This window comes from Bombina bombina, chromosome 1 (genome assembly GCF_027579735.1).
Source record: "Bombina bombina isolate aBomBom1 chromosome 1, aBomBom1.pri, whole genome shotgun sequence".
Taxonomy (NCBI): Eukaryota; Metazoa; Chordata; class Amphibia; order Anura; family Bombinatoridae; genus Bombina; species Bombina bombina.
Window position 1 is genome coordinate 1,106,403,043 of NC_069499.1, and position 25,898 is coordinate 1,106,428,940.

Consider the following 25,898-nt stretch of genomic DNA (forward strand, 5'->3'; position numbering starts at 1 on the left):
GGGCGGGTGCTCACAGTTACTGTCTATCTGCCATCCACTTTTCTGGGGGAGTGGGGACTCCATCCGGAAGTGTTCTCCAGGTTATCTACCACATAGGGGTTACCAGATTTGGTTCTGATATTGTCTTGTCAGATCTCCAAGTTCCCAAGTTCGGTTCAAGGTCAAGCGATCCTTTAGCCTTTCGATAGATGCTCTGACAGTTCTTTGGAACTACAGGTTGACATATTCTCCTCTCTGTTTGTTCTCCTTCCGCAGACTCACCGTTTGGTTCACGTGGGAGAGAACATTGGTTTTCTCCTAGCTCCTGCGTGGCCTCACAGGATCTGATAGGCGGATCTAGTTGAGATGCCGTCTCTACCTCTCTGAAACTTCCGTTGAGGAAGGATCTTCTGTTTCATGGGTCCTCCATCTTCATTTTGGTTTCTCTGAATTTGAATGATTGGAGATTAATCACTTGTTTTATAACTAAGCATGGGTTTTCGAAACGGTTTTTGAGATCACGATTCAGGCTCGTAAGCCTTTCGCTAGATAGATTTTCTATAGGATATGGCAGGATCTCAGGGATCTTATTTTTTCTCTAGGTAGACCTTGAGAAGGGGTTAGCTGTTAGTACCCGCAAGGGTCAGGTTTCGGCTTTTTCCATTCTGCTGCTCTAGCGTCTGGTGGAAGTGCCAGAAGTACAATCGTCGCCGCCACTAATAAACATATTAACCCCTAAACCCCCATACTCCCGCATCGCAAACACTAGTTAAATATTATTAACCCCTAATCTGCCGCCCCTAACATCGCCACCACCTACCTACATTTATTAACCCCTAATCTGCCGTCCCCAACGTCGCCGCAACTATACTAAAGTTATTAACCCCTAAACCTAAGTCTAACCCTAACACCCCCTAACTTAAATATAATTAAAATAAATCTAAATACAAATTCCTATCATTACCTAAAAAATTCCTATTTAAAACTAAATACCTATAAAATAAACCCTAAGCTAGCTACAATATAACTAATAGTTACATTGCAGCTTTGTATTTATTTTAACTAGGTAGAATAGTTACTAAATAGTTATTAACTATTTACTAACTGCCTAGCTAAAATAAATACAAATTTACCTGTAAAATAAAACCTAACCTAAGTTACAATTAGGGCTGGGCAAAAAAGAAATTGTGATTTTTTTTTTAAAAAAAACGCGATTGCGATTTAATCACGATTTTCTTATAATTGACTATAACACCTTCATTTTGCATTATAAAGTTTATTTAACACTACAGAATGTTAATGTACATGTTTCTCAATGTCCAATACACTCTTGGAGCATAAAAATACAAACCACAAAATAGTTAAAATAAAATTTGCTGCCTGTCATGTGATTAAATAGTAGCCACTAGCCAGTTATTAGGAATCCATTACAGGCATATAGCAGTAGGGGTGGGGGGCTGCTCCTATCAGAAATGCTGTGCCTTGCTGATATAAAATACATTGTAGATGCAGTTAAGTTAACCCAGCAGCAGAGGGGACTGCAGTTTTAGCCTTTTTGGGAGCCGTGCGGTTAACTGCATCTGCTATGTATTTAAGCCGTTTCTCAGAGAACAGAAGATTGTGTGGGAGGTTCCATAATGTTTACATACCCTAAGTTTCAGACTGCAGACGTCCCTAGGGGGAAATATAAGTAAGTGGCTTTCTCTGCTCTTCATTCCTGCATGGGCTCTGCTTTTAGATTTCTAGATTGATCGGCTGCTTATGAAAACAGAAAGTGAAAGTAAAAGAGCCATTTTACAAATGTGTGCTAAAAGCAACCACTAGATGGAGCTGGTTTGCAAGAAATCACAAATAAATCAATCCATTACAGCCACTTCTAAAGGAATTTTTTTATGTAGGAAAAAATTGTGACTCCTCGCGGTTTTAAAATCGCGGCAATTAATTGCGGTTTTAAAATCGCGGCAATTAATTGCGGTTTTAAATCGCATATGCGATTAATCGTGCAGCCCTAGTTACAATAACACCTAACACTACACTACAATTAAATAAAATTTGCTAAATTACCAAAAAAAAAACAAACACTAAATTACAGAAAATAAAAAACAAATTACAAGATCTTTAAACTAATTACACCTAATCTAATAGCCCTATCAAAATAAAAAAAGCCCGCCCAAAATAAAAAAAACCCTAGCCTACAATAAACTTCCAGTAGCCCTTAAAAGGGCTTTTTGCAGGGCATTGCCCCAAAGAAATCAGCTCTTATACCTGAAAACAAAAATACAAACAACCCCCCCAACAGTAAAACCCACCACCCAAACAACCAACCCCTCAAATAAAAGCCTAACTAAAAAAACCTAAGCTCCCCATTGCCCTGAAAAGGGCATTTGGATGGGCATTGCCCTTAAAAGGGCATTTAGCTCTATTGCAGCCCAAAGGCCTAACCTAAAAAATAAACCCACCCAATACACCCTTAAAAAATCCTAACACTAACCCCCGAAGATTCACTTACCGGGAGAAGTCTTCATCCAAGCGGCAAGATGTCCTCAACAAAGCTCGCATTCTATTGGCTGATTGGAACAGCTAATAGAATGCAAGCTCAATCCTATTGGCTGATTGCATCAGCCAATAGGATTTTTTCAATCTTAATTCTGATTGGCTGATTCAGCCAATCGGAATCTAAGGGACGCCATCTTGGATGACGTCATTTAAAGGAACCTTCATTCGTCGTTAACCATCGAAAGAAGAGGATGCTCCGCGCCTGATGTCTTGAAGATGGAGCTGCTCCGCGTCGGAAGGATGAAGATAGAAGATGCCGCCTGGATGAAGACTTCTGCCCGTCTGGAGAACCACTTCTGTCCTTCTGGAGGACCACTTCTGCCGGCTTCGTTGAGGCCATCTTGCCGCTTGGATGAAGAGTTTTCCCGATAAGTGAATTTTATGGGGTTAGTGTTAGGATTTTTTAGGGTGTATTGGGTGAGTTTATTTTTTAGGTTAGGCCTTTGGGCTGCAATAGAGCTAAATGCCCCTTTAAGGGCAATGCGCATCCAAATGCCCTTTACAGGGCAATGGGGAGCTTAGATTTTTTTAGTTAGGCTTTTATTTGGGGGGTTGGTTGTGTGGGTGGTGGGTTTTACTGTTGGAGGGGTTGTTTGTATTTTGTTTTACAGGTAAAAGAGCTGATTTCTTTGGGGCAAAATGCCCTTTTAAGGGCTATTGGTAGTTTAGTTTAGGCTAGTAATTTAGTGTTTGTTTTTTTTGGTAATTTAGCTAATTTAATTTATTTAATTGTATTTAATGTAGGGAATTTATTTACTTGTAGTGTAGTGTAAGGTGTTATTGTAACTTAGGTTAGGTTTTATTTTACAGGTAAATTTGTATTTATTTTAGCTAGGTAGTTATTAAATAGTTAATAACTATTTAGTAACTATTTTCCCTAGTTAAAATAAATACAAACTTGCCTGTAAAATAAAAAATAAACCCTGAGGTAGATACAATGTAACTATTAGTTATATTGTAGCTAGCTTAGGGTTTATTTTATAGGTAAGTATTTAGTTTTAAATAGGAATAATTTAGGTAATGTTAGTAATTTGCATTTAGATTTATTTAAATTATATTTGTTAGGGGGTGTTAGGGTTAGACTTAGGTTTAAAGAGTTAATAAATTTAGAATAGTGGCGGCGACGTTGGGGACGGCAGATTAGGGATTACAAAGGTAGGTGGCGGCGATGTTTGGGGCAGTAGATTAGGGGTTAATAAATATATTGTAGGTGGCGGCGATGTCCGGAGCGGAAGATTAGGGGTTAATAAGTATAATGTAGGTGGCGGCGATGTTAGGGACAGCAGATTAGGGGTTAATAATATTTAACTAATGTTTGTGAGGCGGGAGTGCGGCTGTTTAGAGGTTAATATGTTTATTATAGTGGTGGCGATGTCCGAAGCGCCAGATTAGGGGTTAAAAATGTTATTATAGTGCTTGCGATGCAGGAGGGCCTCGGTTTAGGGGTTAACAGGTAGTTTATGGGTGTTAGTGTACTTTTTAGCACTTTAGTTATGAGTTTTATGCTACATCTTTGTAGCGTAAAACTCATAACTACTGACTTTAAAATGCGTTAAGAATCTTGGCAGTGGAGGGTGTACCGCTCACTTTTTGGCCTCCCAGGACAAACTCGTAATACTAGTGCTATGCAAGTCCCATTGAAAAAAACCTTTACGAAATTTACGTAAGTTGGTTTGCGGTAAGGCCAAAAAAGTGTGCCGTACACCTATACCTGCAAGACTCGTAATACCAGCGGGCGTAAAAAAGCAGCGTAAGGACCTGTTAACGCTGCTTTTTTACCTTAATGCACAACTCGTAATCTAGCCGTAAATTATTATCTTGGAAAGTTTATTTTCTTCTGCTCGTAGGGTTCCGAACTCTCAGCTTGCAGTGTGGTTTTCCTTATCTCGTATTTTGGGCAGATAAGGCAGTCCTTCGTACATTTTTTTGGTTTTCTTCTTAAAGTGAAAGTAAATCCTAGCGTTTTTCAAACGCTAGGATTTACTATTGAAACAAATAAAGGGGACTTTCATTCATGCTGTACAAGGTAAACACAGTGATCGATTGAATCAAATAAATGAGCTTTCTACATGAAGTATCTTATACTTCATGAATGAAAGTCCCCTTTATTTGTTTCAATAGTAAATCCTAGCATTTGTAAAACGCTAGGATTTACTTTCACTTTAAGGTAGTTTCGGACAGAGTTTTTAATCAATAACTTTTTGTTCCTTCTCCCTGTCCTAATCCTTCTTCTCATAAAGAACGTCTGTTGCACGACTCAATTGTTGTGTGGGCCCTTAGATTTTATCTACAGGCTACAAAAGTCTTCTGTATTGTCTGTTGCTTTTCTGGATAGTCATAGTGGCCAGAAAGCTTCTGCCACTTCTCTTTTTCTCTGGTTGAGAAGTGTTATTCTTGGGGTTTATGAGTCTGCTGGACAGCTACCTCCTGAGAGAATTACAGCTCACTCCGTATTTTCATACATACATTTATAAAAGATCTAGGTCTATATATATATATATAATATATTATTTATATGTGTGTGTGTATATATGTCTGTTGTGTGTATCTATATGTGTGTGTGTACATATATTATAACTGGACATAAAAAAAGTAATAGTTCAGTCCGTTCAGTGTTAAACTTAAACTACACACTCACATATACCTATAAACTATATATTAGATAAGTGTTTCACTACCCTAAGTGTTTCCTCATGGAAAGTGTTTTTCATTCATTTTCCCCTTTAAAACTGAAAGAAAAAAAACCACTGGGAGAAGTCTAGCCCCCTGTTCAGCTCCAACACACATTATTTCACTTTTCCTAAATTCTTTGGTCCTCATATTTTAGCTATAGCATAATAATGACACATGTTGTGAATTAAATAATAAAAGTCTTTGATGACAGAAGTTTGTTACAGAAAGTTTCCCTGTGTTATTTTTATGGCCAAGTGAGACAGAATTTACAGGGAGCTGAAATCATTGTAGCTAATTAGTTGAATGGCCCTATTATTTATCCAGGGACACGTAGTACAATAATTGCTATTGCAGGTTTGAAACATCTCGGGGATATTAATTCCAAAGCCTTCATGTCATCTCAGTACAGTAAAACTTCCTAATGGTACCCTGAAGGTGCATAATCTCATTTTAAAAGTACTTCTTTTTTTTCTGGACGAACTGGCAGAATCTCTTTCCATTAAAAAAAAAAAAAAAAAAGACAAGAAATGTTAACATTTTTTTATTTGTATTATTTTTCAGCATGTGATCTTTTACAGCTAAGCTCATCTTCAGTGTGCCCCCCCCCCCCTCAAGTGTATATGAGGAATCCCATTTAATCTGGTGGATAAATGCAATGGGTGTGGTATATGCTAACTGAACAGTTGTAGAAAACAGGTGGCAGTTTAATAATGCATAGTGCTAATTCAGAAATCTCTTAAATTTTAGAATGGGATCTGCAAAGCTTAATCATGCAGATTTTAATCTTTAAAGCAGAAGATGTGGAATGAATATTTTTTTTAGCTAGATTAAGAATAATATGTAAATATATTAATTAAAGGTACAGTCAAGTCCAAAAAAAAACTTTCATAATTCAAATAGGGCATATAATTTTAAACGTTGTAATTTATTTTTATTACCAATTTCGCTTTGTTCACTTGGTATTCTTAATTGAAAGCTAAACCTAGGAGGTTCATATGCTAATTTCTTAGACCTTAAAAGCCTCCTCTAAGCCTCCTCTAATTTTGACGGTTTTGCACCACTAGAGGGTGTTAGTTCATGTGTTTCATATAGATAACATTGAGCTCACGGACATGAATTTACCTAGGAGTGAGCACTGATTGGCTAAAATGAAAGTCTGTCAAAAGAACTGAAATAAGGGGGCAGTTTGCAGAGGCTTAGATACATGGTAATTGCAGAGATAAAAAGTGTATTATTATAACTGTGTTGGTTATGTTAAACTTGGGAATGGGTAATAAAGGGATTATCTATCTTTTTAAACAACAACATTTCTGGTGTTGACTGTCCTCTAAAGGAGTAGGTCATGATCTTGGGATCTTCTTTCTTACAATTACCACAGGGATTATCTATTAGTGATTTATACCATCATCCTTTATTTAGCTGATCTAAATGTTACTGCTAGAGCATCTTAGGACAGGTGACTATTTACATTGTGGTTAAGATAAGGGTTAAATTTCAAAGGGAACTGCAATGCAGTATGAGGGAGTTTACAGGAGTTTGCATGCATTATATTAATGCAAGGCCAATATTGCAGTTGCCTCTACAATGTCACATTTCATGGTTATATCTTGGCCACAACATAGTCACACATGCGATATTATAGACTAGACAATATTTTGTTAATGAACCTCAAAACCCTAAGCCAGAGCTTTCTACATGCACATGTGGTCATATTGTGCCATAAGTTTGATTCTGCAAATTCTCTTCCAGCAACTGTGTGACCTTTTTTTGTCCACAAACTATGGCCATCATGATCAGCATTATCTTTAGCACTTTGAGCTTTAAAAACACTTTAGCTATGGGCTGTGATTTAGTACCCTCTAGAAAGTCATTGATAGCCCTTAATTTACTTTCTTTCATGTAATTAGCAAGAGTCCATGAGCTAGTGACGTATGGGATATACATTCCTACCAGGAGGGGCAAAGTTTCCCAAACCTCAAAATGCCTATAAATACACCCCTCACCACACCCACAAATCAGTTTTACAAACTTTGCCTCCTATGGAGGTGGTGAAGTAAGTTTGTGCTAGATTCTACGTTGATATGCGCTCCGCAGCAGGTTGGAGCCCGGTTTTCCTCTCAGCGTGCAGTGAATGTCAGAGGGATGTGAGGAGAGTATTGCCTATTTGAATTCAATGATCTCCTTCTACTGGGTCTATTTCAGAGGTTCTCGGTTATCGGTCGTAGAGATTCATCTCTTACCTCCCTTTTTCAGATTGACGATATACTCTTATATATACCATTACCTCTACTGATTCTCGTTTCAGTACTGGTTTGGCTTTCTACTACACGTAGATGAGTGTCCTGGGGTAAGTAAGTCTTATTTCTCTTGTTAAGTGTGTTCAGTCCACGGGTCATCCATTACTTATGGGATATATTCTCCTTCCCAACAGGAAGTTGCAAGAGGATCACCCAAGCAGAGCTGCTATATAGCTCCTCCCCTCACATGTCATCCAGTCATTCTCTTGCAACCCTCAACAAAGAAGGAGGTCGCGAGAGGAGCTGGAGTTTTTACTTAACTATTCTTCAATCAAAAGTTTGTTATTTTAAATGGCACCGGAGTGTGCTGTTTTTCTATCTCAGGCAGTATTTGGAAGAAGAAACTGCCTGCGTTTTTTTTCTATGATCTTAGCAGGCGTAACTAAGATCCACTGGCTGTTCTCGACATTCTGAGGAGTGGGGTAACTTCAGAAACTGGGAATAGCATGCGGGGTCCTTCGCAAATGAGGTATGTGCAGTACTTTATTTTCTGGGAATGGAATGGACTAAGAAAATACTGCTGTTACCGTTTGATGTAAGTACAGCCTTAAATGCAGTAGTGGCAACTGGTATCAGGCTGATAAATGTATGCGCAGTCGAGTTATATTCTAGGGACTAGAATTTGACTGAGAAAATACTGTTAACACTGAAATAATACTTAAGCCTTCTCTGCAGTGGTAGCGACTGGTAGCAGGCTTAGTGATAGCTTTGCATGACATTGAAAAATGTTTTTTAGTAAAACGTTTACTGGCATGTTATTCGTTTTTGTGAGGTACTTTGGTGATAAATGGCTTTGGGCATGATTTTTTTCCACATGGCTAACATATTTTCTGCATGGAAACCGTTATATCAGGGCTCCCACTGTTGTGATTGGAGTGGGAGGGCCCTTGTTTTAGCGCCTTGTTGCGCAGTTAAAATTATTGCACAGTCTTCCTGCTTCTTCCTCCTTGATCCAGGACGTCTCTAGAGAGCTCAGGGGTCTGCAAATTTCATTTGTGAGGGAGGTAATCAGTCACAGCAGATCTGTGACAGTGTGCTGACTGTGATTAAAAGCGTTAAATCTTAATTGATATCTGTTTTATCCGTTTTGGGTATTGAGGGGTTAATCATCCTTTTGCTAATGGGTGCAATCCTCTGCTAATAATACACTTCTTGTTAAGAATTGTTTAATTATATCTGTATTTTTGAAGCGCTGCAGCGTTTTTTATATTGCTTGTAAACTTATTGAAAGTGATTTCCAAGCTTGTTAGTTTCATTGCTAAGTCTGTTTAAACATGTCTGATTCAGAGGAAACTGTTTGTTCATCATGTTCAAAAGCCAATGTGGAGCCCAATAGAACGATGTGTACCAATTGTATTGATATTGCTTTGAATAAAAGTCAATCTGTACCGATAAAGAAGCTATCACCAGACAACGAGGGGGAAGTTATGCCGCCTAACTCTCCTCACGTGTCAGTACCTGCGTCTCCCGCTCGGGAGATGCGTAGGATTGAAACACCTAGTACATCTAGGCCCTTACAAATCACTTTACATGATATGGCTAATGTTATGAAAGAAGTATTATATAATATGCCCGAATTAAGGGGCAAACGCGATAGCTCTGGGTTAAGGACAGAGCGCGCTGATGACACGAGAGCCATGTCTGATACTGCGTCACAATTTGCAGAACATGAGGACGGTGAGCTTCATTCTGTCGGTGACGGTTCTGATCCGGGGAGACCGGATTCAGAAATTTCAAATTTTAAATTTAAGCTTGAGAACCTCCGTGTGTTACTAGGGGAGGTATTAGCGGCTCTGAAAGATTGCGACACGGTGGCAATTCCAGAGAAATTGTGTAGGTTGGATAGATACTATGCGGTACCGGTGTGTACTGACGTTTTTCCTATACCAAAAAGACTTACAGAAATTATAAGTAAGGAGTGGGATAGACCCGGTGTGCCTTTTTCCCCTCCCCCGATATTTAGAAAAATGTTCCCTATAGACGCCACCACACGAGACTTATGGCAGACGGTCCCTAAGGTGGAGGGAGCAGTTTCTACGTTAGCCAAGCGTACCACTATCCCGGTGGAGGATAGCTGTGCTTTCTCAGATCCAATGGATAAAAAATTAGAGGGTTATCTTAAGAAAATGTTTGTTCAACAGGGTTTTATATTGCAGCCTCTTGCATGCATTGCGCCTGTCCCGGCTGCAGCGGCATTCTGGTTTGAGTCTCTGGAAGAGGCGATTCGCACAGAGCCGTTGGATGAGGCTTTGAGCAAAGTTAGAACCCTTAAGCAAGCTAATGCGTTTGTTTCAGATGCTGTAGTACATCTAACCAAACTTACGGCTAAAAATTCCGGATTCGCCATACAGGCGCGCAGAGCGCTCTGGCTTAAATCCTGGTCAGCGGATGTAACTTCCAAGTCTAAGCTACTTAACATTCCTTTCAAAGGGCAGACCTTATTCGGGCCCGGCTTGAAGGAAATTATAGCTGACATTACGGGAGGTAAGGGCCACGCCCTTCCTCAGGACAGGGCCAAACCAAAGGCCAAACAGTCTAATTTTCGTGCCTTTCGTAACTTCAAGGCAGGAGCAGCATCGACTTCCTCCGCTCCAAAACAGGAAGGAACTACTGCTCGTTACAGACAGGGTTGGAAAGGCAACCAGTCATGGAACAAGGGCAAGCAGGCCAGAAAGCCTACTCCCGCCCCTAAGACAGCATGAAGTCAGGGCCCCCTATCCGGAGACGGATTTAGTGGGGGGCAGACTTTCTCTCTTTGCCCAGGCTTGGGCAAGAGATGTGCAGGATCCCTGGACGTTAAAGATTATATCTCAGGGATACCTTCTGGATTTCAAAACCTCTCCTCCACAAGGGAGGTTCCATCTTTCGAGGTTATCGACAAACCTAGTAAAGAGAGAGGCATTTCTACAATGTGTACAAGACCTCTTAATCATGGGGGTGATCCACTCAGTTCCGCGATCGGAACAGGGACAAGGATTTTACTCAAATCTATTTGTGGTTCCCAAAAAAGAGGGAACCTTCAGACCAATCTTGGACTTAAAGATCTTAAACAAATTCCTGAGGGTACCATCGTTCAAGATGGAAACCATTCGAACCATCCTACCCATGATCCAGGAGGGTCAATATATGACCACGGTGGACTTAAAGGATGCTTACCTTCATATACCGATTCACAAAGATCATTATCGGTACCTGAGGTTTGCCTTTCTAGACAGGCATTACCAGTTTGTGGCTCTTCCCTTCGGGTTAGCCACGGCCCCGAGAGTTTTTACGAAGGTTCTGGGCTCACTTCTGGCGGTACTAAGACCACGAGGCATAGCGGTGGCTCCGTACCTAGACGACATTCTGATACAAGCGTCAAGTTTTCAGAATGCAAAGTCTCATACAGAGATAGTTCTAGCATTTCTGAGGTCGCATGGGTGGAAAGTGAACGTGGAAAAGAGTTCTCTGTTACCACTCACAAGGGTTCCTTTTCTAGGGACTCTTATAGATTCTGTAGAGATGAAGATTTACCTGACGGAGTCCAGGTTATCAAAGATTCTCAATGCTTGCCGTGTCCTTCATTCCGTTCCAAGCCCATCAGTAGCTCAGTGCATGGAGGTAATCGGCTTAATGGTCGCGGCAATGGACATAGTGCCATTTGCGCGCCTGCATCTCAGACCGCTGCAACTATGCATGCTCAGTCAATGGAACGGGGATTACTCAGATCTGTCCGGAGACCAGAGATTCGCTTCTCTGGTGGTTGTCACCGGTTCATCTGTCCAAAGGAATGACCTTTCGCAGGCCAGATTGGACGATTGTAACAACGGATGCCAGCCTTCTAGGCTGGGGAGCAGTCTGGAATTCCCTGAAGGCTCAGGGATCGTGGACTCAGGAGGAGAAACTCCTCCCAATAAACATTCTAGAATTAAGAGCAATATTCAATGCTCTTCTGGCTTGGCCTCAGTTAGCAAAGCTGAGGTTCATCAGATTTCAGTCGGACAATATCACGACTGTGGCTTACATCAATCATCAAGGGGGAACCAGGAGTTCCCTAGCGATGTTGGAAGTCTCGAAGATAATTCGCTGGGCAGAGTCTCACTCTTGCCACCTGTCAGCGATTCACATCCCAGGCGTAGAGAACTGGGAGGCGGATTTCCTAAGTCGCCAGACTTTTCATCCGGGAGAGTGGGAACTTCACCCGGAGGTATTTGCTCAACTGATTCGTCGTTGGGGCGAACCGGATCTGGATCTCATGGCATCTCGCCAGAACGCGAAGCTTCCTTGTTACGGATTCAGGTCCAGGGACCCGGGAGCGGTGCTGGTAGATGCATTAGCAGCCCCTTGGGTTTTCAACATAGCTTATGTGTTTCCACCATTTCCGTTGCTACCTCGGCTGATTGCCAGGATCAAACAGGAGAGGGCATCGGTAATTTTGATAGCACCTGCGTGGCCACGCAGGACCTGGTATGCAGACCTAGTGGACATGTCGTCCTGTCCACCATGGTCTCTTCCTCTGAGGCAGGACCTTCTAATTCAGGGTCCTTTCAACCATCCAAACCTAATTTCTCTGAGGCTGACTGCCTGGAAATTGAACGCTTGATTCTATCAAAGTGTGGGTTTTCGGATTCGGTTATTGATACATTAATACAGGCTCGGAAACCTGTGACAAGAAAAATTTACCATAAGATATGGCGTAAATATTTATATTGGTGCGAATCCAAGAGTTACTCATGGAGTAAGGTTAGGATTCCTAGGATATTAGCTTTTCTACAAGAGGGTTTAGAAAAGGGTTTATCCGCTAGTTCGCTAAAGGGACAGATTTCAGCTCTGTCTATTCTTTTACACAAACGTCTGGCAGAGAATCCAGACGTCCAGGCCTTTTGTCAGGCTTTGGCTAGAATTAAGCCTGTGTTTAAAGCTGTTGCTCCTCCGTGGAGCTTAAACTTGGTTCTTAAAGTTCTTCAGGGTGTTCCGTTTGAACCCCTTCATTCCATTGATATTAAGCTTTTATCTTGGAAAGTTTTTTTTTTGATGGCTATTTCCTCGGCTCGAAGAGTCTCTGAGTTATCTGCCTTACATTGTGATTCTCCTTATCTGATCTTTCATTCAGACAAGGTAGTTCTGCGTACTAAACCTGGGTTTTTACCTAAGGTTGTTTCTAACAGGAATATCAATCAAGAGATTGTTGTTCCATCATTATGTCCTAATCCTTCTTCAAAGAAGGAACGTCTTTTGCATAATCTAGACGTGGTCCGTGCTCTGAAGTTCTACTTACAGGCAACTAAAGATTTTAGACAAACTTCTTCTCTGTTTGTCGTTTACTCTGGACAGAGGAGAGGTCAAAAGGCTTCGGCTACCTCTCTCTCTTTTTGGCTTCGTAGCATAATACGTTTAGCCTATGAGACTGCTGGACAGCAGCCTCCTGAAAGGATTACAGCTCATTCCACCAGAGCTGTGGCTTCCAACTGGGCCTTTAAGAATGAGGCCTCTGTTGAACAGATTTGCAAGGCTGCAACTTGGTCTTCACTTCATACTTTTTCCAAATTTTCCAAATTTGACACTTTCGCTTCTTCGGAGGCTGGTTTTGGGAGAAAGGTTCTACAGGCAGTGGTTCCTTCTGTTTAATGTTCCTGCCTTGTCCCTCCCATCATCCGTGTACTTAGCTTTGGTATTGGTATCCCATAAGTAATGGATGACCCGTGGACTGAACACACTTAACAAGAGAAAACATAATTTATGCTTACCTGATAAATTTATTTCTCTTGTAGTGTGTTCAGTCCACGGCCCGCCCTGTCTTTTTAAGGCAGGTTCTAAATTTTAAAATTATAACTCCAGTCACCACTGCACCTTATAGTTTCTCCTTTCTCGTCTTGTTTCGGTCGAATGACTGGATATGACATGTGAGGGGAGGAGCTATATAGCAGCTCTGCTTGGGTGATCCTCTTGCAACTTCCTGTTGGGAAGGAGAATGTATCCCATAAGTAATGGATGACCCGTGGACTGAACACACTACAAGAGAAATAAATTTATCAGGTAAGCATAAATTATGTTTTTCTGTGACACTCTAAACTATGGTTGGGCACTTTTATATAAAGTTCTAAATATATGTGTTCAAACATTTATTTCTCCAACATTGGTGTGTCCGGTCCACGGCGTCATCCTTACTTGTGGGATATCTCTTCCCCAACAGGAAATGGCAAAGAGTCCCAGCAAAGCTGGCCATATAGTCCCTCCTAGGCTCCGCCCACCCCAGTCATTCTCTTTGCTGTTGCACAGGCAACATCTCCACGGAGATGGTTAAGAGTTTTTTGGTGTTTAAATGTAGTTTTTATTCTTCTATCAAGTGTTTGTTATTTTAAAATAGTGCTGGTATGTACTATTTACTCTGAAACAGAAAAGGATGAAGATTTCTGTTTGTGAGAGGAAGATGATTTTAGCAGACAGTAACTAAAATCGATTGCTGTTTCCACATAGGACTGTTGAGATGAAGTAACTTCAGTTGGGGGAAGCAGTTAGCAGACTTTTCTGCTTAAGGTATGACTAGCCATATTTCTAACAAGACGATGTAATGCTGGAAGGCTGTCATTTCCCCTCATGGGGACCGGTAAGCCATTTTCTTAGTCAAACAAACAGAATAATGGGCTTAATATGGGCTAAAAAACTGGTAGACATTTTTATGGGCTAAATCGATTGCTTTATTTGGGCATTTTATTCATATTTATGCTGCCAATTTGCATTTATAAACTTGGGGAACGTTTATTAAACGGCAGGCACTGTGTTAGACACCTTTTCCAGTCAGCGGGCCTTCCTAGTTGTAGACTGAGCCTCATTTTCGCGCCATTACTTCACAGTTGTTTTTTGAGAGCAGGGCATGCAGATGCATGTGTGAGGATCTGAAATTTGCTGGAAAAGCTTCTAGAAGGCGTCAATTGGTATCGTATTCCCCTCTGGGCTTGGTTGGGTCTCAGCAAAGACTATAGCTGGTACTGTATAGGGGTTAAATTTGTAAACGGCTCCGGTTCCGTTATTTTAAGGGTTAAAGCTCTGAAATTTGGTGTGCAATACTATTAATGCTTTAAGACACTGTGGTGATATTTTGGTAATTTTTGAACAATTCCTTCATACTTTTTCACATATTCAGTAATAATGTGTTTTCTGTTTAAAATTTAAAGAAACAGTAACGGTTTTGTTTTAAAACGTTTTTTGTGCTTTGTTGACAAGTTTAAGCCTGTTTAACATGTCTGTACCTTCAGATAAGCTATGTTCTATATGTATGAAAGCCAATGTGTCTCCCCATTTAAATTTATGTGATAATTGTGCCATAGCGTCCAAACAAAGTAAGGACAGTACTGCCACAGATAATGAAATTGCCCAAGATGATTCCTCAGATGAGGGGAGTAAACATGATACTACATCATCTCCTACTGTGTCTACACCAGTTTTGCCCACGCAGGAGGCCCCTAGTACATCTAGTGCGCCAATGCTTATTACCATGCAACAATTAACTGCTGTAATGGATAACTCCATAGCAAATATTTTATCCAAAATGCCTACTTATCAGAGAAAGCGCGATTGCTCTGTTTTAAACAATGAAGAGCAGGAGGGCGCTGATGATAATTGTTCTGTCATACCCTCACACCAATCTGAAGGGGCCATGAGGGAGGTTTTGTCAGATGGAGAAATTTCAGATTCAGGAAAAATTTCTCAACAAGCTGAACCTGATGTTGTGACATTTAAATTTAAATTAGAACATCTCCGCGCACTGCTTAAGGAGGTGTTATCTACTCTGGATGATTGTGACAACTTGGTCATTCCAGAGAAATTATGCAAGATGGACAAGTTCCTAGAGGTTCCGGTGCACCCCGACGCTTTTCCTATACCCAAGCGGGTGGCGGACATAGTAAATAAGGAGTGGGAAAAGCCCGGCATACCTTTTGTTCCCCCCCCTATATTTAATAAATTATTTCCTATGGTCGATCCCAGAAAGGACTTATGGCAGACAGTCCCTAAGGTCGAGGGGGCAGTTTCTACTCTAAACAAACGCACTACTATTCCTATCGAAGATAGTTGTGCTTTCAAAGATCCTATGGATAAAAAATTGGAAGGTTTGCTTAAAAAGATTTTTGTACAGCAAGGTTACCTTCTACAACCCATTTCGTGCATTGTTCCTGTCACTACAGCAGCGTGGTTCTGGTTCGAGGAACTAGAAAAGTCGCTCAGTAGAGAGACTCCATATGAGGAGGTTATGGACAGAGTTCACGCACTTAAATTGGCTAACTCTTTTATTTTAGATGCCGCTTTGCAATTAGCTAGATTAGCGGCGAAAAATTCAGGGTTTGCTATCGTGGCGCGCAGAGCGCTTTGGCTAAAGTCTTGGTCAGCGGATGTGTCATCCAAGACAAAATTGCTTAACATCCCTTTCAAAGGTAAAACTCTATTTGGAACAGAATTGAAAGAGATTATTTCAGACATCACTGGGGGAAAGGGCCACGCCCTTCCACAAGATAGGCCTTTCAAGGCTAAAAATAAGTCTAATTTTCGTTCCTTTCGCAATTTCAGGAACGGACCGGCCTCTAATTCTGCATCCTCTAAGCAAGAGGGTAATGCCTCACAACCCAAACCAGCCTGGAAACCGATGCAAGGCTGGAACAAGGGTAAGCAGGCCAAGAAGCCTGCCGCTGCTAACAAAACAGCATGAAGGAGTAGCCCCCGATCCGGGACCGGATCTAGTGGGGGGCAGACTCTCTCTCTTTGCTCAGGCTTGGGCAAGAGATGTTCAGGATCCCTGGGCGCTAGAAATAGTTTCTCAAGGTTATCTCCTGGAATTCAAGGAACTACCCCCAAGGGGAAGGTTCCACATGTCTCACTTATCCTTAAACCAAATAAAGAGACAGGCATTCTTACATTGTGTAGAAGACCTGTTAAAGATGGGAGTGATACACCCAGTTCCAATAAAGGAACAAGGAATGGGATTTTATTCCAATCTGTTCGTAGTTCCCAAAAAAGAGGGAACTTTCAGACCAATTTTGGATTTGAAGATCCTAAACAAATTTCTCAGGGTACCATCGTTCAAGATGGAAACCATTCGAACGATTCTACCCACTATCCAGGAAAGTCAATTTATGACTACCGTGTATCTAAAGGATGCGTACCTACATATTCCTATCCACAAAGAACATCATCAGTTCCTAAGGTTCGCTTTTCTGGACAAGCATTACCAGTTTGTGGCCCTCCCATTCGGGTTAGCCACTGCTCCAAGGATTTTCACAAAGGTGCTAGGGTCCCTTCTAGCGGTTCTAAGACCGAGGGGCATTGCAGTAGTACCTTACTTGGACGACATTCTAATACAAGCGTCGTCCCTGTCAAAAGCAAAGGCTCATACAGACATCGTTCTGGCCTTTCTCAGATCACACGGATGGAAGGTGAACATAGAAAAAAGTTCTCTGTCTCCGTCGACAAGAGTTCCCTTCTTGGGAACAATAATAGATTCCTTAGAAATGAGGATTTTTCTGACAGAGGTCAGAAAATCAAAACTTCTAAGCTCTTGTCAAGCTCTTCATTCTGTTCCTCGTCCTTCCATAGCGCAGTGCATGGAAGTAGTAGGGTTGATGGTTGCAGCAATGGACATAGTTCCTTTGGCACGAATTCATCTAAGACCATTACAACTGTGCATGCTCAAACAGTGGAATGGGGACTATACAGACTTGTCTCCAATGATTCAAGTAGATCAGAAGACCAGAGATTCACTCCGTTGGTGGCTGACCCTGGACCATCTGTCCCAGGGAATGAGCTTCCGCAGACCAGAGTGGGTCATTGTCACGACCGACGCCAGTCTAGTGGGCTGGGGCGCGGTCTGGGAATCCCTGAAAGCTCAGGGTCTATGGTCTCGGGAAGAGTCTCTTCTCCCAATAAACATTCTGGAACTGAGAGCGATATTCAATGCTCTCAGGGCTTGGCCTCAACTAGCAAAGGCCAGATTCATAAGGTTCCAATCAGACAACATGACGACCGTTGCGTATATCAATCATCAGGGGGGAACAAGGAGTTCCCTGGCGATGAAAGAAGTGACCAAAATAATTCAATGGGCGGAGGATCACTCCTGCCACCTGTCTGCGATCCACATCCCAAGTGTGGAAAACTGGGAGGCGGATTTTCTGAGTCGTCAGACATTCCATCCGGGGGAGTGGGAACTCCACCCGGAGATCTTTGCCCAAATAACCCAATTATGGGGCATTCCAGACATGGATCTGATGGCGTCTCGTCAGAACTTCAAGGTTCCTTGCTACGGGTCCAGATCCAGGGATCCCAAGGCGATTCTAGTAGATGCACTAGTAGCACCTTGGACCTTCAACCTAGCTTATGTATTTCCACCGTTTCCTCTCATTCCCAGCCAGGATCAATCAGGAGAGGGCCTCGGTGATCTTGATAGCTCCTGCGTGGCCACGCAGGACTTGGTATGCAGACCTGGTGAATATGTCATCGGTTCCACCATTAAAGCTACCTTTGAGACAGGACCTTCTTGTTCAGGGTCCATTCGAACATCCAAATCTGGTCTCCCTCCAGCTGACGGCTTGGAGATTGAACGCTTGATTCTATCGCAGCGTGGGTTTTCAGATTCTGTGATAGATACTCTGGTTCAGGCCAGAAAACCGGTAACTAGAAAGATTTACCATAAAATATGGAAAAGATATATCTGTTGGTGTGAATCCAAAGGATTCCCATGGAATAAGATAAAAAATCCTAAGATTCTCTCCTTTCTACAAGAAGGTTTGGAGAAAGGATTATCTGCAAGTTCTCTAAAGGGACAGATCTCTGCTTTATCTGTCTTACTACACAAAAGACTGGCAGCTGTGCCAGATGTTCAAGCATTTGTTCAGGCTCTGGTTAGGATCAAGCCTGTTTACAGACCTTTGACTCCTCCCTGAAGTCTAAATCTAGTTCTTTCAGTTCTTCAAGGGGTTCCGTTTGAACCTTTACATTCCATAGATATTAAGTTACTATCTTGGAAAGTTTTGTTTTTGGTTGCAATTTCTTCTGCTAGAAGAGTTTCAGAGTTATCTGCTCTGCAGTGTTCTCCGCCCTATCTGGTGTTCCATGCAGATAAGGTGGTTTTGCGTACTAAGCCTGGTTTTCTTCCTAAGGTTGTTTCTAACAAAAATATTAACCAGGAGATAGTTGTACCTTCTTTATGTCCTAATCCAGTTTCAAAGAAGGAACGTTTGTTACACAATTTGGACGTAGTCCGTGCTCTAAAATTCTATTTAGAGGCTACAAAAGATTTCAGACAAACATCTTCCTTGTTTGTTGTTTATTCTGGTAAAAGGAGAGGTCAAAAAGGCGACTTCTACCTCTCTTTCCTTTTGGCTTAAAAGCATCATCCGATTGGCTTATGAGACTGCCAGACGGCAGCCTCCTGAAAGAATCACAGCTCACTCCACTAGGGCTGTGGCTTCCACATGGGCCTTCAAGAACGAGGCTTCTGTTGACCAGATATGTAAGGCAGCGACTTGGTCTTCACTGCACACTTTTGCCAAATTTTACAAATTTGATACTTTTGCTTCTTCGGAGGCTATTTTTGGGAGAAAGGTTTTGCAAGCTGTGGTGCCTTCTGTTTTCTCTAACTACAGTCACCACGGTACCATATGGTTTCTCCTATATATATTTCCTCCTGTCCGTCGGTCGAATGACTGGGGTGGGCGGAGCCTAGGAGGGACTATATGGCCAGCTTTGCTGGGACTCTTTGCCATTTCCTGTTGGGGAAGAGATATCCCACAAGTAAGGATGACGCCGTGGACCGGACACACCGTTGGAGAAAGTAATTTATCAGGTAAGCATAAATTCTGTTTTGCCTTGACTCAGGATGTTCAACGTTCCTTATTTCAGACAGTCAGTTTCATATTTGGGATAATGCATATGAATAAATCAATTTTTTTCTTACCTTAAAATTTGACTTTTTTCCCTGTGGGCTGTTAGGCTCGCGGGGGCTGAAAATGCTTCATTTTATTGCGTCATTCTTGGCGCTGACTTTTTTGGCGCAAATTTTTTTTTTCTGTTTCCGGCGTCATACGTGTCGCCCGGAAGTTGCGTCATTTTTTACGTTTTTTGCGCCAAAAGTGTCGGCGTTCCGGATGTGGCGTCATTTTTGGCGCCAAAAGCATTTAGGCGCCAAATAATGTGGCCGTTTTTTTGGCGCTAAAAAATATGGGCGTCACTATTGTCTCCACATTATTTAAGTCTCATTATTTATTGCTTCTGGTTGCTAGAAGCTTGTTCACTGGCATTTTTTCCCATTCCTGAAACTGTCATTTAAGGAATTTGATCAATTTTGCTTTATATGTTGTTTTTTCTATTACATATTGCAAGATGTCCCAGATTGACCCTGAGTCAGAAGATACTTCTGGAAAATCGCTGCCTGGTGCTGGATCTACCAAAGTTAAGTGTATCTGCTGTAAACTTGTGGTATCTGTTCCTCCAGCTGTTGTTTGTAATGAATGTCATGACAAACTTGTTAAAGCAGATAATATTTCCTTTAGTAATGTTACGTTACCTGTTGCTATTCCATCAACATCTAATACTCAGAGTGTTCCTGTTAATATAAGAGATTTTGTTTCTAAATCCATTAAGAAGGCTATGTCTGTTATTCCTCCTTCTAGTAAACGTAAAAGGTCTTTTAAAACTTCTCATTTTTCAGATGAATTTTTAAATGAACATCATCATTCTGATAATGATTCCTCTGGTTCAGAGGATTCTGTTTCAGAGGTTGATGCTGATAAATCTTCATATTTATTCAAAATGGAATTTATTCGTTCTTTACTTAAAGAAGTCTTAATTGCATTAGAAATAGAGGATTCTGGTCCTCTTGATACTAAATCTAAACGTTTAAATAAGGTTTTTAAATCTCCTGTAGTTATTCCAGAAGTTTTTCCTGTCCCTGATGCTATTTCTGAAGTAATCTCCAGGGAATGGAATAATTTGGGTAATTCATTTACTCCTTCTAAACGTTTTAAGCAATTATATCCTGTGCCATCTGACAAATTAGAGTTTTGGGACAAAATCCCTAAGGTTGATGGGGCTGTCTCTACTCTTGCTAAACGTACTACTATTCCTACTGCAGATAGCACTTCCTTTAAGGATCCTTTAGATAGGAAGATTGAATCCTTTCTAAGAAAAGCTTACTTATGTTCAGGTAATCTTCTTAGACCTGCTATATCTTTAGCGGATGTTGCTGCAGCTTCAACTTCTTGGTTAGAAGCTTTAGCGCAACAAGTAACAGATCATAATTCTCATAGCATTGTTAATCTTCTTCAACATGCTAATAACTTTATTTGTGATGCCATCTTTGATATCATTAGAGTTGATGTCAGGTATATGTCTCTAGCTATTTTAGCTAGAAGAGCTTTATGGCTTAAAACTTGGAATGCTGATATGTCTTCTAAGTCAACTTTGCTTTCCCTTTCTTTCCAGGGTAATAAATTATTTGGTTCTCAGTTGGATTCTATTATCTCAACTGTTACTGGAGGGAAAGGAACTTTTTTACCACAGGATAAAAAATCTAAAGGTAAATTTAGGTCTAATAATCGTTTTCGTTCCTTTCGTCACAATAAGGAACAAAAGCCTGATCCTTCACCCACAGGAGCGGTATCAGTTTGGAAACCATCTCCAGTCTGGAATAAATCCAAGCCTTTTAGAAAACCAAAGCCAGCTCCCAAGTCCACATGAAGGTGCGGCCCTCATTCCAGCCCAGCTGGTAGGGGGCAGATTACGATTTTTCAAAGAAATTTGGATCAATTCAATTCACAATCTTTGGATTCAGAACATTGTTTCAGAATGGTACAGAATTGGCTTCAAGATAAGGCCTCCTGCAAAGAGATTTTTTCTTTCCCGTGTCCCAGTAAATCCAGCGAAGGCTCAAGCATTTCTGAAATGTGTTTCAGATCTAGAGTTGGCTGGAGTAATTATGCCAGTTCCAGTTCTGGAACAGGGGCTGTGGTTTTATTCAAATCTCTTCATTGTACCAAAGAAGGAGAATTCCTTCAGACCAGTTCTGGATCTAAAAATATTGAATCGTTATGTAAGGATACCAACATTCAAAATGGTAACTATAAGGACTATCCTGCCTTTTGTTCAGCAAGGGCATTATATGTCCACAATAGATTTACAGGATACATATCTGCATATTCCGATTCATCCAGATCACTATCAGTTTCTGAGATTCTCTTTCCTAGACAAGCATTACCAGTTTGTGGCTCTGCCGTTTGGCCTAGCAACAGCTCCAAGAATTTTTACAAAGGTTCTCGGTGCCCTTCTGTCTGTAATCAGAGAACAGGGTATTGTGGTATTTCCTTATTTGGACGATATCTTGGTACTTGCTCAGTCTTCACATTTAGCAGAATCTCATACGAATCGACTTGTGTTGTTTCTTCGAGATCATTTTTGGAGGATCAATTTACCGAAAAGTTCATTGATTCCTCAGACAAGGGTAACCTTTTTAGGTTTCCAGATAGATTCACAGGCCCATTTATCAAGCTCCGTACGGAGCTTGAAGGGCCGTGTTTCTGGCGAGTCTTCAGACTCGCCAGAAACACAAGTTATGAAGCAGCGGTCTAAAGACCGCTGCTTCATAACCCTGTCCGCCTGCTCTGAGCAGGCGGACAGGAACCGCCGGAAATCAACCCGATCGAATACGATCGGGTTGATTGACAGCTCCCTGCTGGCGGCCGATTGGCCGCGAGTCAGCAGGGGGCGGCGTTGCACCAGCAGCTCTTGTGAGCTGCTGGTGCAATGTTAAATGTGGAGAGCGTATTGCTCTCCGCATTTAGCGAGGTCTTGCGGACCTGATCCGCAGTGTCGGATCAGGTCCGCAAGCCCTTTGATAAATGGGCCCCTTAGTGTCCATGACTCTGTCTCTGACAGACAAGAGACGTCTAAAATTGATCTCAGCTTGTCGAAACCTTCAGTCTCAATCATTCCCTTCGGTAGCCTTGTGCATGGAAATTCTAGGTCTTATGACTGCTGCATCGGACGCGATCCCCTTTGCTCGTTTTCACATACGACCTCTTCAGCTCTGTATGCTGAACCAGTGGTGCAGGGATTACACAAAGATATCTCAATTAATATCTTTAAAACCAATTGTACGTGGTGGACAGATCACCATCGTTTTGTTCAGGGGGCTTCTTTTGTTCTTCCGACCTGGACTGTAATTTCAACAGATGCAAGTCTGACAGGTTGGGGAGCTGTTTGGGGGTCTCTGACAGCACAAGGGGTTTGGGAATCTCAGGAGGTGAGATTACCAATAAATATTTTGGAACTCCGTGCAATTTTCAGAGCTCTTCAGTCATGGCCTTTTCTAAAGAGAGAATCGTTCATTTGTTTTCAGACAGACAATGTCACAACTGTGGCATATATCAATCATCAAGGAGGGACTCACAGTCCTCTGGCTATGAAAGAAGTATCTCGAATACTGGTATGGGCGGAATCCAGCTCCTGTCTAATTTCTGCGGTTCATATCCCAGGTATAGACAATTGGGAAGCGGATTATCTCAGTCGCCAAACGTTACATCCGAGCGAATGGTCTCTTCACCCAGAGGTATTTCTTCAGATTGTTCAAATGTGGGGACTTCCAGAAATAGATCTGATGGCTTCACATCTAAACAAGAAACTTCCCAGGTATCTGTCCAGATCCAGGGATCCTCAGGCGGAAGCAGTGGATGCATTGTCACTTCCTTGGAAGTATCATCCTGCCTATATCTTTCCACCTCTAGTTCTTCTTCCAAGAGTAATCTCCAAGATTCTGAAGGAATGCTCGTTTGTTCTGCTGGTGGCTCCAGCATGGCCTCACAGGTTTTGGTATGCGGATCTTGTCCGGATGGCCTCTTGCCAACCGTGGACTCTTCCGTTAAGACCGGACCTTCTGTCGCAAGGCCCTTTTTACCATCAGGATCTCAAATCCTTAAATTTAAAGGTATGGAGATTGAACGCTTGATTCTTAGTTAAAGAGGTTTCTCTGACTCTGATTAATACTATGTTACAGGCTCGTAAATCTGTATCTAGGAAGATATATTATCGAGTCTGGAAGACTTACATTTCTTGGTGTCTTTCTCATCATTTTTCCTTGCATTCTTTTAGAATTCCGAGAATTTTACAGTTTCTTCAGGATGGTTTGGATAAAGTTTTGTCTGCAAGTTCCTTGAAAGGACAAATCTCTGCTCTTTCTGTTCTTTTTCACAGAAAGATTGCTAATCTTCCTGATATTCATTGTTTTGTGCAAGCTTTGGTTCATTAAGTCAATTTCTCCAACATAGGTGTGTCCGGTCCACGGCGTCATCCTTACTTGTGGGATATTCTCTTCCCCAACAGGAAATGGCAAAGAGCCCAGCAAAGCTGGTCACATGATCCCTCCTAGGCTCCGCCTACCCCAGTCATTCTCTTTGCCGTTGTACAGGCAACATCTCCACGGAGATGGCTTAACTGTAGTTTTTATTATTCAATCAAGAGTTTGTTATTTTAAAATAGTGCTGGTATGTACTATTTACTCAGAAACAGAAAAGAGATGAAGATTTCTGTTTGTATGAGGAAAATGATTTTAGCAACCGTTACTAAAATCCATGGCTGTTCCACACAGGACTGTTGAGAGCAATTAACTTCAGTTGGGGGAACAGTGAGCAGTCTCTTGCTGCTTGAGGTATGACACATTCTAACAAGACGATGTAATGCTGGAAGCTGTCATTTTCCCTATGGGATCCGGTAAGCCATGTTTATTAAGATAGTAAATAAGGGCTTCACAAGGGCTTATTAAGACTGTAGACTTTTTCTGGGCTAAATCGATTCATTATTAACACATATTTAGCCTTGAGGAATCATTTAATCTGGGTATTTTGATAAGATTATATCGGCAGGCACTGTTTTAGACACCTTATTCTTTAGGGGCTTTCCCAAATCATAGGCAGAGCCTCATTTTCGCGCCGGTGTTGCGCACTTGTTTTTGAGAGGCATGACATGCAGTCGCATGTGTGAGGAGCTCTGATACCTTAGAAAAGACTTTCTGAAGGCGTCATTTGGTATCGTATTCCCCTTTGGGCTTGGTTGGGTCTCAGCAAAGCAGATACCAGGGACTGTAAAGGGGTTAAAGTTAAAAACGGCTCCGGTTCCGTTATTTTAAGGGTTAAAGCTTCCAAATTTGGTGTGCAATACTTTTAAGGCTTTAAGACACTGTGGTGAAATTTTGGTGAATTTTGAACAATTCCTTCATATTTTTTCGCAATTGCAGTAATAAAGTGTGTTCAGTTTAAAATTTAAAGTGACAGTAACGGTTTTATTTTAAAACGTTTTTTGTACTTTGTTATCAAGTTTATGCCTGTTTAACATGTCTGAACTACCAGATAGACTGTGTTCTGAATGTGGGGAAGCCAGAATTCCTTCTCATTTAAATAAATGTGATTTATGTGACAATGACAATGATGCCCAAGATGATTCCTCAAGTGAGGAGAGTAAGCATGGTACTGCATCATTCCCTCCTTCGTCTACACGAGTCTTGCCCACTCAGGAGGCCCCTAGTACATCTAGCGCGCCAATACTCCTTACTATGCAACAATTAACGGCTGTAATGGATAATTCTGTCAAAAACATTTTAGCCAAAATGAACACTTATCAGCGTAAGCGCGACTGCTCTGTTTTAGATACTGAAGAGCATGACGACGCTGATAATAATGGTTCTGAAGGGCCCCTAAACCAGTCTGATGGGGCCAGGGAGGTTTTGTCTGAGGGAGAAATTACTGATTCAGGGAACATTTCTCAACAAGCTGAACCTGATGTGATTACGTTTAAATTTAAGTTGGAACATCTCCGCATTCTGCTTAAGGAGGTATTATCCACTCTGGATGATTGTGACAAGTTGGTCATCCCAGAGAAACTATGTAAAATGGACAAGTTCCTAGAGGTCCCGGGGCTCCCAGAAGCTTTTCCTATACCCAAGCGGGTGGCGGACATTGTAAATAAAGAATGGGAAAGGCCCGGTATTCCTTTCGTCCCTCCCCCCATATTTAAAAAATTGTTTCCTATGGTCGACCCCAGAAAGGACTTATGGCAGACAGTCCCCAAGGTCGAGGGAGCGGTTTCCACCTTAAACAAACGCACCACTATACCCATAGAAGATAGTTGTGCTTTCAAAGATCCTATGGATAAAAAATTAGAAGGTTTACTTAAAAAGATGTTTGTTCAGCAGGGTTACCTTCTACAACCAATTTCATGCATTGTCCCTGTCGCTACAGCCGCGTGTTTCTGGTTCGATGAGCTGGTAAAGGCGGTCGATAGTGATTCTCCTCCTTATGAGGAGATTATGGACAGAATCAATGCTCTCAAATTGGCTAATTCTTTCACCTTAGACGCCACTTTGCAATTGGCTAGGTTAGCGGC